At 42.4% G+C, this 14402-nt stretch overlaps 1 long non-coding RNA gene across 1 annotated transcript in view; it reads right to left on the bottom strand.

Annotated features, from left to right (window-relative positions):
- Positions 1 to 13865, bottom strand: part of LOC309353438 — a 28347-nt gene extending 14482 nt beyond the window's left edge. The window contains exon 1 of the long non-coding RNA XR_014161853.1: positions 13775 to 13865. This is a non-coding gene — a long non-coding RNA (uncharacterized lncRNA). The remainder of the gene's footprint in view (positions 1 to 13774) is intronic.
- Between the last annotated feature and the right edge of the window lie 537 nt (positions 13866 to 14402).

The raw sequence follows: 14402 nt of genomic DNA, 5'->3' as shown, positions 1-14402 counted from the left end.
TTATGATTGGATCTGGGCATTTATTGAGGCGTATTTAAGACAGAAAAGGAGTTTAAGCACTGGACTTACATGCTAGCTTGGACTTTGAAACCCCTTTCTGCTAAAGTTATAATTTTAAAGAGAGAAACCAGGTCTGGAACTGCCTGATAACAGTAACAATCAGTTTGCAGACCCAAGCAGCTGGATACAATAACTGGGAAAATCTGAGAGGTACGAATCTTTGCTACTTTTTAACATCAACTGAAGTACCAGCAAGCACTGTTTTGAGACATTGTGACTATATATTACCAACTCTGCTAAAAACTAAATTTGGAAGGTTTTTGGACTTTAACTTTTACTTTTGAGTAATCCTTCCGAGAAGACATTTTAGGCTCCCCCTAGAGGTTTTTGGACTGAACGGCAGTGACTTTATTTTACTTTCTATTTCTTGGCCTGCTGGCTGAGTGCTGCACCTGGCTTGTATCTTTCTCATGGGAACAGTCAGTTTGACCTTGACTATTAGATAAGTTTGGAATGTGTGGCGCAAAGAAAAAGGAGATTAAGGAGACTAAGGAAAAAGAACAAAGACCAAGAACGAGACAAACAACTTTAGCCTCAACTTTACAGCAACGTAGATCATCTGTGCCTATTTTACTCTCTGAAGAAGAAGCGGCCTCCTTGCCACAGGCAGGGGGAGGAGAGACAGAGGATTTGCAATTGGAGGATATGGCCTCAGGATCAGCTTCTTCTATTTTAGAAAAAATCTATGAAAAATTGGAATCTTTGGACAAGAGAGTGGAATCTTTGGACAAGAAGGCCGACGAGCAAACTGCGAAAATAGATCAGAACACAGAATGCCTAAATAGAATAACTGGGCAGGTGGCACAGAACACTCAATTGATTGCAAAATTGGAGGAGGCTTCAGGGGAAAATAGGAAATTGGTTGAAGATACGAGCCAAAGACTTGGACAGTTGGAAAAAGAAGTAAGACCACTCAACAAACAAGTGGGTGAACATCAGACCTATTTCTCGATGATTGAATTGAAGAATAGGGAGACTAATTTAAGGATAAGATCTGTATCTGAAGTAGAGGAAGACAAACTGGCTGAGTTCCTGACCAAAATAATCTCGGTGCAGTGGAAACTTGAGGAAAAAGACTTTTAAATTATATCAGCTTTCAGGCTGGGAAGATTGATAAGAAAAGACAAACCCAGAGACTGCTTGATAACACTGAGAACAAAGGAGGAAAGGGACAAGATCCTGGGCTTACATTACAAAAATCCACTGGACATTCTGGGTAAAAGAATTGAAATTTATAAGGATATTCCTAGACAGCTGTTGGACCTGAGATCTGAATATTCGGAACTAGCAAAACTATTGAGGAGCAACTCAATCATCTTTAGGTGGGACTTTCCTCAAGGATTATCATTTACTTTTAGAGGAAGGAAGATTAAAATCAGAACATTGGAAGACAGAGATAAATTTTTGAGCCAATACGGAGAAGACCTTCACAAAGGACTTGGATCACTGCCGGAGCCCGGAGCACCAAAGGAACCGGCACCCTTGGATGATAAAGTACCACCCCCTGAAAAATAACCAGATTTTTACAGGATGTCTCTGCAACTTCTGAGCTGGAACATAAATGGCTGTAACATTCCCGAGAAAAGGAAGAAAATTTTCCATATATTAAAAAAGGAACAATTGGACATTATTTGCTTGCAAGAAACACATGTGACTAGGCTCCACAGAAAAATACTTGTAAATAAAAGACTTGGCCAGGAATTTATATCTTCGGATAGAGTAAAGAAGAGAGGAGTAGTGATATATGCAAAGGAGAGCCTTTCACCTAAATTATTATTTAAAGATGAACAAGGCAGAATCTTGGCAGTTGAAATACAGCACCAAGGAGAAAAAATTTTGTTATTAGGAATTTATGCACCAAATGAAGGGAAATCGGAATTTTACAAGAAGTTGCATGAGAGCATGCTGGAATATCTGGACTTTGACAACATCATTATGATGGGAGATATGAACGGAATTGTATCAACCAACATGGATAAGTCGCAAAGTCAAAAAGTTACTAAAGATGGCAGACTACCAAAGACCTTTTTTGAAATGACAGACAATATGGACTGGATTGACATTTGGAGAACGAGAAACCCCTTGGAAAAGGAAGGAACATTCTTCTCTGAAGCCCATCTGACCTGGACAAGAATTGACCAAATATGGATTTCTAGATGTCTGGCACCTAAGGTCAGAAAAGTGGAAATCTGCCCAAAGACCTGCTCCGACCATAACGCTTTGAGAATGGACCTGACATTAATACCATCCGGCTCCTTTCGATGGAAGATGAATGACAATCTATTTAGAGATCAGGAGATTATTAAGAAGGCCCAAAAAGTTTTGAAGGACTATTTTGAAATAAATTTGAACACAACGGTGGAAAAAAGAACAATTTGGGACGCGAGTAAAGCCGTGATGAGAGGGTTCTTAATACAACAGAATGCTATTAAGAAAAGGAAACAAAATGAAAAGAAAGATAAGATCTTGGAAAAAATAAAAGAGTTAGAAAAGAAGCTAAGAGGAAACCCGAAGTCGCAGCCGACTCTGAGAGAAATTAAACTCCACCAGGCACAATATGCTAGACTGATCAATCAGGAAATAGAATGGAAGATTAAGTCAATGAAACAAAAAACGTTTGAATCGGCTAATAAATGTGGAAAACTGCTGGCTTGGCAGTTGAAGAAGAGACAAAAGCTGAACACAGTTACAAATCTGGAAATTGAAGGAAAAAACATCCAGAACCCTGTGGAAATCAGGAAATCCTTTCAGAAATATTTCAAGAAGCTATATACTCAAGGGCCGCAAAATGAGGTTGAGATTGAACAATTTTTGGAAAAGAACAGCCTTAAAAAACTCACACAAGAAAATAGATTACTCCTGAACAGTCAAATAACACGACAAGAAATTGAACATGCCATTCAGAATACGAAGCTGGGCAAATCTCCAGGACCAGATGGTCTTACCTCCAAGTATTATAAGATAATGAGTGACTATTTGATTCAACCCTTAATGGAGGTCAGCAACGAAATTTTGGAGGGAAAGAAGGCGCCGGAATCGTGGAAGGAAGCTTTTATCACGCTGATACCAAAATCAGAAACTGAAAAGACACAACTTAAGAACTATCGCCCCATCTCCCTTTTAAATGTGGATTATAAAATATTTGCTGATGTTTTGGCAGGAAGACTTAAAAAAGTTTTGAATGAAGTAATTCACAAGGACCAGGCTGGCTTTCTCCCAGGTAGACATATGTTTGCAAACACAAGGAACATTATTGACATTTTGGAACTTTTGCAAACAGACATAAACACTAGAGCAGTGCTGATATTCATAGACGCGGAGAAGGCCTTTGACAACATCTCTTGGAAATTTATGAAGGGAAACTTAAAAGAAATGGGAGTGGGGCGGGGTTTTGAAAATGGGATTGATGCGATATATTCAGAACAAAAAGCTAAACTGATAGTTAATAATGTGGTAACGGAAGAATTCAAAATTGAAAAAGGAACACGACAAGGCTGCCCGATTTCCCCTCTGTTATTTATCTCAGTTCTGGAGGTGCTCTTGAATATGATTAGAGGTGACCGGTTGGTGAAAGGGATTCAGGTCGGAGCGAAACAATATAAACTGAAAGCTTTCGCAGATGACCTAGTTTTGACATTGCAGGAGCCAGAATCTAGCACGAAAAGAGTTTTACAACTGATACATGACTTTGGTCAGGTTGCAGGATTTAAGCTAAATAAACAAAAAACAAAGGTGTTAGGAAAAAATATGACAGAAATAGAGTCAGAACGGTTTCAGAGAGAAACAGAATTATCACTGGTGAAAAGGGTAAAATACCTAGGGGTTAATATAACAACCAAAAATCTGAGTCTATTCAAAGATAATTATGAAAAATGTTGGTCTGAAATTAAGAGAGACTTGGAAAGTTGGGCAAAGTTGAAGCTTTCTTTGTTAGGCCGAATTGCTGCAATTAAGATGAATGTGCTGCCAAAGATGTTGTTTTTGTTTCAAACATTGCAAATTGTGGACAAAACGGAGTGTTTCCGGAAGTGGCAGAGAGATATTTCCAAATTTGTCTGGCAGGGCAAAAAGCCCAGAATCAAGTTTAAGATATTAACAGATGCAAAGGAAAGAGGGGGCTTTGCCCTGCCAGACTTAAGGTTGTACTATGAAGCCGCAGCTTTCTGCTGGCTAAAAGATTGGCTACTTCTTGAGGACACTGATGTTCTAGACCTGGAAGGTTATAACAATGCGTTTGGTTGGCATGCATATTTATGGTATGATAAAGTTAAGATCAACAAGGCCTTTAAGAACCATATTGTCAGGAAAGCAGTGTTTAATGTCTGGACAAAATATAAAGACTTATTGGAAAATAAAACACCAAGGTGGCTTTCACCTTTGGAAGCTAAGGCCCGAAAAGGAACCAATATGGAAGCCTATTGGCCAAAATATTGGGAATTGTTAGAAAAAGACGGAGACAATTGGAAATTGCAGAGTATGGAGAAAATGAAGGATAAAGTGCGAGACTGGTTACACTACGCTCAGATCAAGGAAGTTTTTAAAAGTGACAAAAAGTTAGGATTCCAGGTGGAGAAATCGAAGTTGGAAACAGAGCTGCTAGAACCTAAGACTAAGGTACTTTCAAGAATGTATAACTTGTTGTTGAAATGGAATACACAAGACGAAATGGTTAAGTCGGCTATGATAAAATGGGCACAGGACATTGGGCATAACATTATGTTTGAGGACTGGGAAAGGTTGTGGACCACTGGGTTGAATTTTACTGCATGTAATGCTTTGAAAGAAAATGTAATGAAAATGATATACAGATGGTACATGACCCCAGTTAAACTTGCCAAAATATACCATTCGTCAGATAACAAATGCTGGAAATGTAAGGAAAATGAAGGAACATTTTACCACCTCTGGTGGACCTGCCCTAAGGTGAAGGCCTTCTGGGAAATGATATATAATGAGCTGAAAAAGGTATTTAAGTATACCTTCACTAAGAAACCAGAGGCCTTCCTCCTGGGCATTGTCGACCAGAAGGTGTTAAAGAAAGACAGAACATTTTTCATGTATGCGACAACAGCAGCAAGGATATTACTTGCCAAGAACTGGAAAACTCAAGATCTACCCACACTGGAAGAATGGCAGATGCAACTGATGGACTATATGCAGCTGGCGGAGATGACCGGCAGAATCCGAGACCTGGGAGAAGAAAGGATGGAAGAGGACTGGAAGAAATTTAAGACTTATTTACAAAAATATTGTGATTTAATGGAATGTTAAGAAAGATGCTTGGTTATAAACAATTGGCCATCACTAAAATAGATCAGGAAATGATGACAAGAGAGATTAAGAGAAACAAAGTTGAAGGACAATTATTTTAACGTATTTTATTGGTATATAAGTTGGAAATAAGATGATAATTTGCTTGACAAAAACTTATTAATGATGTAAATGGGAGCGGGAGGCGTGAGGAAGTTCAAAGATGACAGGAAACTTTGTTAAAGCAAAAAAATACTGTTTATTATTAATGTACTTTTTTCTTTTTTCTTTAAAAATCTTAATAAATATTTTATAAAAAAAAATGAAACAATTGTTTAGGGGTTTGGTTCAGTGTGTTGCACATTTATTTTTAATAATAGTTATATACTGCTAACTCATGTAGATAATGCCCGAGCAAATATAAAACCACAGTAAACATATCAGAAATATAAATGCCATAACTGGCCAATCACCTAAACTCCATCCAACTGAAAAGGCCTGCCGACACAAGGTGGTTTTCAAAAGACATCTAAAAGTAAGAGCACCAGAAGGTAATAAAAGCCTGCTGGATCAGGCCATCTAGTCTACTCCCACACTCTCCAGTGTTGCCATCAGGCCATCTAGTCCTCCATCCTGTTCTCACAGTGGCCAGCCAGAAGCCTATGGGAAGTCCACCAGCAGGACCCGTGCCCAAGAGCACTCTATCTACTTGTGATTCTCAACAACTGGAATTCAGGGCCATGTTGCCTCTGACTGTGGAGGCAGAATATAGCCATTGTGACTAGTAGCCACTGAGAGCCTTGTCCTCTATGAATTTGTCTAATCCTCTTTCAAAGCCATCCAAGCTGGGCATCATCATCAGCATTTGGGAGAGTGAAACCCATAGTTTAACCATGAGGTATGTGAAGAAGTATTCTCTGAAGTTGCGCCAGGAAGAACTTTTGCTGACTTTCTGTAGCATCATTCAGGGCGGCACAGAATGCCTTGGTACTATAAAACTAATGGAGCTTATGCTTCAGGGCTTCTAATCCTGGAGGGGCCCCAGAAGTGACTTTAGTCCCCATTGCTTAATTTATGGGGGGTAAAGACCTGACTTGAGTCACACCATTCAGACCATTCTATGATGCATCATGCATGTATATAACATTTCCCTAATTTTAGCCCCCCCCCCAAATAACTTGAAAACTATAAGGCATAGGGAAAAATTTTTTGTACCAGTGACTTTGACATGTGAAATAATCCAGTACAGCATTTTTTTCTCTCAAAATCTCAGATGTAGTAGTTAATTTAAAAATAAATAAACTGTGATGATCTGTCATGGAACAACCCAATGAAGAAAATAACTGTGGTTACTCAGACCTCATTGCTGGTCACAAAGGGGGACCCATAGCAGTTCAAGCTTCAGGGCCCCCAAAATGTAGGTCAACCTGTAGAAGGCTCATGACCAAAAAAATGTATGCCGTGGTGCCTAGGAATTTCTCCATCCCACTGACCCCTTTTAAACCAGTGTCCTTTCCCCAAAGGTGCTGAAAGATCCATCTTGGTGCTGATTCCTCTGAAGAGCCTTTGCTATGCCTGGTGACGAAGAAGCAGGGTGTCTTCTTGCAACATTGGAGCGCCCAGCGTGGGAGTAGCATGACTAAGAATGGCAAATGAGGTTAACTGCTGAAGGAGGGCGGGAGGAAACCACAATTGCCCCTAAGGAAGCAATTCTTGCCATTTCTAAAAAGACAACCACTACCTCTCTCTCACCGCCACCGATAACACTCAAGAACGGACAGGATGTTGCTGTGCTTTGGAAATTGCTGCTCAGCTACAATGCATATGAAACTGCACCTAGGCTGCAGATTAGAAGGCTATTGATTTTATCCATCACTGTCCAGGGGGAGAGAATAAGGATGGTGCCGTTTTCACTGCAGGCGGAGGAGGAGGGGAGGGGGAGGCCCACACTTGCATTCAAATGAGCTGGTGACTCTGTGCCTGAGCTGCCAGGGCATGAATGCTAAGCAGCCTCGTTCCAGGTTCAATCTGCTCAGTGCCTAGCTAATAATTATTCTCTGGAGAAAACCCTACAGGAGACATTTATTCCTCCCTCCTCTCCTTCGCTTGCATCTCCCTGGTATTTATGCAAGATTAAGGAGCCTGGTTACGCTGTTACCTCTCTGATTGGTGCTCTATTTTAAAGCACCGGCCCAAGCCTTTTCCTGTAGACAAGAGCAAGAGGAGCCTTTCTTCCTCCCCACATTTCTCTCCACCTTTTGTATGAAAACGGCGGCATGGATTGGCTGTTCTCAGGATTGCCTCGTGGCAGGCAACCAATGAGGAGAGGCGGGGAGGATAAATGGTGCCAGACTCCCAGAGGTGCTGTGGCACTGTGTAATTATTGCTCCAGACAGCTGAAAGCAGCAGGGCTTCTCCTCTCTCCTGCTTCATTTCAGCCTGCCATGATTGCTGGCACAGAAAGATGCTGATTATAAGTAAACATTAATTATGCCCCTGCTATCATGCCGGTTGAAGTACAGTTATCTTAACAGAGAAGCAATCCTATTGCTTGCCCTTTTTAAAAGCAGAAAAAGCACTTCCCAAGCTGTGGGTTCAAGCTTCTAAGTGGCTTTCTTGTGCAAGGAACACAGGTTCTCCTGCACAGCTGGGGATGGAGAGCAGCCTGTTTTGTAGCTTGCCGTGGGCAAGGAGGCTCCGAGACAAAACTTCGCTTTATTATGGTGCTGTGTGGCCCTCTCGGAGGTCCAGAAAGTCCTAGGCTCCTTCCAGCTTTTGAGACCCCCCAAGCACAATAAGCATACAAAAACAAAACAAGGCACCGAAGACAATAAAATGTGACAGTTTTCTAAGAATATATGATGAGTGTGTTAGATCAGGCTAATGGCCCATCTAGTCTAGCATCCTGTTCTCACAGTGGTTGCCCGTAGAAAGCCTACATTACCTATAAATCCCTGCAGCAATCTGTTCAGTGACAGCTTCTCCATCATCACCAGATGCAACTTCATCCTCAAGAGTGAGGTACAAGCAAGGCCATCCCTGCCATTAGGCAAAGTGAGGCAGCTGTCTTAGGCGGCTGTTCCTGGGTGGCAGTGGTGAGGTTGGGAGGAAAGAGCTGTGTGTGCCACATGGCCTAAGTCTTCTTGCTATCCTCAGGTGTGATGGAGGACAATGTCCCATCACCAGTGTTAAAGTAACATTCAGCTGGCACTTTGGTTGGCTTCTGTAAGAGGAACTGTGGGGTTAGAGGAGCTGTCCTCTGCCTCAAGCAACAAAATACTTTGAGCAGGCCCTGGGTATAAATGGCAAGATAAACTACCTGAAGTCACATTCTGAGCTCCAGGAAGAATCAGGGTCTCAAAGTCCACACATTTTGCAGCCCATTTAGCAATCCTTGGGCTGGCTTGACCAGCTTCTCAGGTACTGAAGAGGGAAGGGATGACTGGTGTATACAAATAAATAACAAAATGCCTGACTGTCCAGAAATATGCCGAAACTTCTTTTTATAGAAGCCTGAACAAGATTCTCCTGAGTCAGGAAGGGGTTGGAATGCTAATGGTAATTCTCCCCCCCCCCAAAAAAAGCTAAATTGACACACTCACATGCATCTTCAGCGACAACTGCTTACTTCTTAAGATGAAAAGGGCTTAAAGTCTGTTTGGTGGAAAGGGAACATTGGCTCTCCTCAAAACTCTTGGCACTCTGCATCCCCCTCAAATTTCACGTATCTCTTTAGGAGGCAACACAAAGGGGCTGTCAATGGCAAACTGTGTCGCGTACTCTACGCGGCACTTTCAGCAGAGACGCTAAGAGTTCCAGGTTTTTCCAGTGCAGTCTTTTTTTAATGTGAGTTATATACAGGCATATACAAAAGAAACAGTCCATACAGAGTACTTACAAACGAATACTCTCCTCCAGCACAACCACCACACCCAGTGTTAAACAGGCTTTCCTTTTAAAGCAGGTGATTGCCAATCACACTCCTGTTGAGTCACTCTGACCCAGCAGAGTATTGCATCATCCTGCTGAGGCCTGCAGACTTATCCAGTATCCTGCGAATCCCAACAAACTGCTGCACTAGCTCTGAGCAGGACTTGCTCAGCCCCAAGAAGGATCGAAGTTGATCTTTGTGCTTCACAAATGGCTTTTGCTAGGTCTTATTTTGGCAGCATGCCCGCCTGAGAATGCTTTACAAATTACACCGTGTCTGTCTAAAACTGACATTCTGCCCCGTCGATAGCGCCCACATTACTGAAACTCTTATGGGACGCCTTATTTAATTGTGCCATGCTCAGGTTCATCCTTGCTGCACACCAGAATGTAATTTTGGAAAATTTTAATGCGCCCGCTTTCTCCAGATGTTGGACACCATACATTATGGAATGCAGATGCTGCGGAAGCCAAATCAATTTTTTGTTGCATGGGAATAACATTTCTGGAACAATAAAAGCTATGAACTTATTGGATTCTTCTGTTACAGGAATCCACCGGTAGGTTAAGGATAAGTTAAGGGGACAGCAGTCTACAACAAGGTGAGCTGGGGTTTCTCAGTGCTAGGAAGCCTGCTTTACAAAGGGTAAAACCCCTGGTCCATTTGCTCTCTACTGTCTACACTGACAGGCAGTGCATGTCCCGGGTTTGCCACCCCTACCTAGGTATGCCTAGATTTGAACCTGAGACTTTCTGCCTTGAAAGCATGTGCTCTATCAAATAAGCTTCCCTTGAAGCACGGCTGGGGAACCTATGGCCTACAAAATGTTGCTGGACTCCATATCCCTAATCACCTCTATCCATATGCCTGTATACACTCTCAAATAACTAACAGGTTTGCAAGAAAGGACTTTCCCTTGCAGATGCCATGCTGACTCTGCTTCAGTACGGCTTGTTCTTCTATGCTTTAACAATACTTTCCGCCAGTTTTCCAGGGACAGACATTACACTAACAAGTCTGTTATTTCCTGGATTCTCCCTAGATCCCTTTTTAAAAATGGGTGTTACATTGTCTACTTTCCAGTCTCCATACTCCTTTCTCAATCTTCATCCTTCCATTTCTCCCTGAGAATACAGTAGTGGGAAGCCTATCCCTAAGGGTCAGACTACAGAGACTCTAAAGTGGTGACAGGGAATCAGTGTCCTTCCACATTCGTTTTGGATTACAGCTCTATTGGCTGTGCTATCTGGGAATCATGCGAGTTGGAGTCCAACAGCAACTGGAGAGCTGCAGGTTCCCCCATCCATTTCTAAAGAGATACACTTCATAAGACAAACAGAACAAACTGCAAACTATAAGGATACACCACTGTCTTATAGTACTTTGCTTTGGCTAGGCAGCTACATTTTTGTAAAAAACACCACCACCACTACTCATGCTGTTCTTTGATGGAGCAACAAGCATTATGAGTGAGTTGGAACTTCTTCATTCATCTTTTCTGAGAGGCTGGGGGCTGTTTTTTCCTCTCCTGCTTACAGCACCCAACACTTCAAATAGGCACCGTATTTTGAGGTACTAAATTTTAGAAATGCACACACAAGTCTCCTTATGTGGTGCAATTGCACACATCGTTGGAGTAGACAATTACAGCGACTGCCAGAGTGCTCTTGAAAGGCAGCCTCTGCTGAGGATAAGATTTCACTTTCTTGTGACAACCCTGCATTGCAGTGGAAGAGTCTCAATTTGATTATCTGGCTGTTCCATAGCTCTTATATTTACAACCTTGCTGACCTCTGGGGAAAGGGTAAGGATAGCCAGCCAATCACTCTGGAGCCATTTCCAAAGGTCAAAGCAAGAGAACATTCACTCCTGGTAATTCACAAATGCTACATCTCTGAACCCTGGTCCCTCTGACAAAAAATTGGCAGAAGAACGCAAGTTAATGTGAAATATTTATCCATTTCTAGGGCAACTGTCTGAACACAAAGCATTAACCTCATTCTTGCTTCAGGTTTCAAGGCTACAGACTGAAGTGCTCTAACAGGACCTGAAATAGAACTGATATTTATTAATGGATGCTTTTGAATGCTTTCCCTTTTCAGTTGGAAATATAGCTCAAAGTAAGTTCATGATGGGTTCCTTTGTCCTTTTATTTACTTGCCTCCCGTAGGGCTGCTGACATGCACAGCCACAATATAAACCATACCTTTTGGAATAACTTGCACTCCTGTCCAGTAATGAGCCCTTTGAGAGATTGCTTCACTGCAAAATCATGAAGGTGCTCATTCCCATCCAAACATTTCTGAGCGCTTTTCCAAATAATTAAGAATAAACATAGGGTCATAGCTGTCTTTGCTGGCATATCTGCTTGCTATGTGGGTGCGGCGTAACAACCGGACTTGCCCTGCTTTGGTGACATCATTGGTGGTGTGTGACCCATCTTAAGTGCAGAGTCAGACAAGTCATAACACCGAGCTCTGTCACAAGTAGAGTTTCACACTTCATGCTGTCAACACAATCCATGGAATTACTTCTAACTTTTATGGCGAGTTAAAACATAGCCAGACCATCTTGACTCAATGGAATCAACGCATCTTAAACATTTCTGACCGACTCCACCATCTTCTTAGAGATAGAAATAAATAACCCACAGGGTGTGTGGGTGTGGGTGTTTGCGTGCGCATGTGTAAAACACTTTTACAACATGCAAAATGAGCATATTGCTACAAGCAAAGTGCTGGCCCAGTATGGCTGAGATTAATGTAGCTCTCAGCTTAGTGAAGCTCCATGTCTCTCCCAGCATCAGCAAGTGCTGACACCAGGGGTGAATGTACCGATGGGAGGACAAGGTGCCCTGGAGAGGCTGCAGTAGCTCCACTGCTCAGCAATGGTTGGTGCTGTGAAGGAATCAAAAAAGGAGACCAAAAGACAGCACACTCACATACTCAGAAGGGAGGAGAAGGCTGTGGGGATGAAGGAATAAGCTATAGTCCCAGCTCAACGTACATAAGGGAGCCTGGGAAACCACTGTAGAAGGGTGTGGGGGCCATCATAGGTTCCATGATTGTGACTCAAGGAAGCTAGGCTCATTTCTGCCTCTTTTCTGTCAAAGAGTTTTCTGCCTACCCTGCCCAATCTGTGACACTAGGGTAGTTTGGGTAATCTGTGTTGGAGGCTTCATTTCATACACAACCGTACCCCAACCTTCTAGAGCATTATAGTATAGATAAGCACTGGGAAAAGGATCAGGTGTGCCCTTTGGAGGAACAAAGGTTCACTCAAGCAAGCAGAGACAGGCAAGGCCTCTGCTTGTCCACAAGTTCACCAGGCGTGGTGGACAGAAACAATCTCTTGTAAGTGCACCAGCAGCCTCAAGCACAGAAGACATCACCACTTCCTTTCCAAGGGTTTCCTCTTGCCTGCCACATTAAGCCAACCACCCAGATGCATTTTTTAAATGTAGCAGCCTGAAGTGAATCATGGACAAGTTATCAACAGACACCCCCTTGCTTAAAAATCAGATGAGAGTCCCAAATAGCACGGTAGTTGCAGGGGAAACTGACAGCACAACCTAACACAATCCTTGCTCAGGCAGAAGTCCAACTGAGTTCAGCGGTGTTTGATCCCACGTAAATGGGTAAAGGATTGCAGTCTAAAACATGTATAGGCAGGTTGAGAAGCTGGTAGGGAATGCTTGTATAGATAAGACAGCAGAGTAAAAATAAATAAAATTGAACAGTGATCAAGAGTGGATTTCATTTACTGTGACACGATGTTCAATTCTGTTCATCAGTATGAAGCAAAGTAGAAGACCACAGTGGTGCAAAATCGATATTTCTATGTATTTGAGAGCAATGGCATGTATTGATCCATAAGCTGTCACATGTGGAGGAGGAAAGGAGAAAGTATGACCAAACCAAAACTAAAAGAGTTACTGAATGTTGTGCATGATAAATTTAGCATTCCTAAATTTGAACGCTTAGACCCACTTGTGGTGTTTGTACAGAGCCCCCAGTCGTTTCACGGACTATTGACCTGTACACCACCACTTTATTCTTCCGCTGCCACCAATTTTGTGGAAAAAACCCAGGGTTCCCCAGTGAAGTGTTGAGTCTCAGTCAGGTAGGGCTAACAATGAAGATTAAAGTTTATTTCAAACACAAACAAGTTTTAAAATATATTTGAAACGCTGTCACTCTATTCCCTCTCAGTATTGTCCCTGTCTCTAACTCACTCTGACTCCTCTATCTCTGCCCCCCCAAAGAACCAACCAAACTCTCAAAACCTCTGGGCTGAGCCTCAAAATCAGGTAGGCTCCGCTTCCGGGCTTTCTTATTGGTCAACCTATTAACCTTTTCTCTCCCCCAATACAAACGTATCCCCAAAGAATGGGCAAACGCCACATCACTTCACAGTATCTTTGACACTGAAACCTATCTTGTACACCAGCGGCAGACCTACATTCTGGGGGCCCTGAAGTTTGAACTGTTATGGGGCCCCCTTCACAACCAGCAACGAGGTCTGGGTACTCACTGTTTTCTTCTTCAGTGGGGTTGTTCCATGGCAGGTCACCATACCTTTACAATATCTTTGCTACTGACTCTCAAACACTGGGATTGTTGAAATCTATACAACAGCAAAACAATCATTTTGAATTGTGCAAATTGTGTGAATCAGGTCTACTAGACCAAAAAACTTTAAGCAATGTGGACTAAAGTCCCTTCTGGGGCCCTGAAGCTTAAGCTCCATTAGCTTCGTAGTAGACCCACCCTTACCAGACACACATTTTTGCATGCAGCCAGGAAGAACATGATGTGGGCATCCACTGCCTTCAACCCAACGTTTCCCCATTCCAGGTGGCAGCAAGGAGACTGTGGCTCATGCTCTCACTTAAATCAATGGGGCCTTGGTAAATGCCTTCCTGTACCATCTGCTGAAGATGTCTTCTGAATGTTCCCTAACATGTTTGCCATGTTTCTGAAGACAACAGGAATGGACCAAGACGGGTTGTGGCCCATTATTAGTGCCTGATTAATCAGAGTAGATTAGATTCTTCTTTTGCCCTGCTTCTAAATCTGTGCCCTTCCAGTTAGCAAAGTTAGGGCTTTTGGTTATCCCAGCTGCAAGACTTGGCTGGCGAGAACAGGATTTGTCATGTGTG

Source organism: Podarcis melisellensis (genome assembly GCF_964234715.1).
Source record: "Podarcis melisellensis genome assembly, chromosome: 12".
Classification (NCBI taxonomy): Eukaryota; Metazoa; Chordata; class Lepidosauria; order Squamata; family Lacertidae; genus Podarcis; species Podarcis melisellensis.
Note: the sequence above shows the minus strand (reverse complement) of the source record. Positions and strands in the feature narration are given on the sequence as shown.